The 1,549-nt window shown below is 34.4% G+C and overlaps 1 protein-coding gene across 1 annotated transcript in view; it reads left to right on the top strand.

Annotated features, from left to right (window-relative positions):
* Nucleotides 1–1,549, top strand: part of MIB1 (MIB E3 ubiquitin protein ligase 1) — a 234,167-nt gene that overhangs the window by 79,603 nt on the left and 153,015 nt on the right. The window lies entirely within an intron of this gene.

Here is a 1,549-nt window from a genome sequence, read left to right as displayed (position 1 = left end):
CTCAGGGGTCCAGGATTATCTTCTGTTTCTGTGTTAATTAGTTTTCCTGTTCTTTGTTGAATAGTGTCTGTGCAGTCTTTCTGCCTAATCCGCCATCTTCCCGTTGAAATCGTTTTGTGGTATTTCAGTGTTATTAATTTATTAGGCCTTGCTGTTTGGCGTAACTTACGGTCTGTCCTGGAGAATGTTCTATGTGCACTGAAAAAGATTGTATATTGTGCAGTTGTTGTGCGAAGTGCTCTGTGCATGCCTGTAAGGTGAAGTTGGTGAATTGTATTATTTCGTTCTTCTGTATCTTTGTTGAGTTTCTTTCCAGTTGTTCTGTCTTTGATTGAAAGTGGTATATTAAAGTATCCTACACTATGACTGTGGAGTCATCTGTTTGTCTTCTCAATTTTATTAAAGTTTGATTTATGTATTTTGAGGCTCTTTCATTTGGTCCATAAATTTTTATTATGGTTATGTCCTCTTGTTCAATCAATGGTTTAATCATTATACAGTGTCTTTCCTTGTGTATTATGGTGGTTTTTGTCTTAAAGTCAGTTTGATCAGCTCTTTTTTGGTCGCCATTTGCTTGATATGTCTTTTTCCAACCTTTGATTTTTAGTTTCTTTTTATGTTTTTCTCTAAGGTACATCTCTTGTAGACAGCATATTGATGTTTATGTTTTCTTATGCAGTCTGCAACTCAGCATCTGCTGAGTGGTGCATTTAATCCATTCACATTCAGTGTAATTATTGAGAAGTATGGGTCTGTTGTTGTCGTTTTGTTATATGTTTTTTTGTGGTGTTGCTGATTTCTTTGTTTTATGTAATTTTCTGTGCTAAGCTCGTTTTGTTTATGAATCGTATTATCACTTCCTTCGTTGTTATTAAATTATTTTATTTTCTTTGTGGTTTTATTGGTCTCTTTCTCTGGAATTCCAATTATATGTAGGTTATTCCTTTTGATTTTATCCCACATGAAGCTTAGGCTTTCTTCATTTTGTTTTGATCTTTTTTTCTGAATGATTCCTTTTCAAAGAAGTGTTCAGGTATTTGCCTTCAATCTTCCCAATTCTGTCTTCCATTTGTTACATTGTATTCCTTTGCCTGTTCAATGTGTTATCTGTGTCTGAGAATTTAGTATTAATCTTCTGGATTTCTGTGTGTAGATTTTATATCATTTATAATTTTTCATTTATTTTGTCATTTTGTTATTATATCGCCTTTTGAAAATTTTCTAGGGTTTTTGTCGGTGTTTTCCTTAAGTTTGTCAGTGTTTTCTTTGATCTCTCAGTTCGTTGAAGGTACCTAAATACAGTTATTTTGAATTCCTTATCATGGAGTTGCAATGCTGCTTCTTCCTCAAGGATGTGTTCCGGGTCTGTATTCTGGGCCCTTGTTTTTACTGTTTTATCTTGGTTTGTTTGTGTGGACTGTGATGCTCTCTTGTCTCCAAGATATTGTGATATTTTTGTGTTTATATTTAATTGGTGATACTCCTCAGAAGGAAGAGTGGGTAGTCTACTTCCATAGAGATACTGCATTGGAAACCCAAGGAGGGGTCG

This window comes from Orycteropus afer, unplaced genomic scaffold (genome assembly GCF_000298275.1).
Source record: "Orycteropus afer afer isolate SDZICR_OR568_19922 unplaced genomic scaffold, OryAfe1.0 scaffold00030, whole genome shotgun sequence".
NCBI lineage: Eukaryota > Metazoa > Chordata > Mammalia > Tubulidentata > Orycteropodidae > Orycteropus > Orycteropus afer.
Note: the sequence above shows the minus strand (reverse complement) of the source record. Positions and strands in the feature narration are given on the sequence as shown.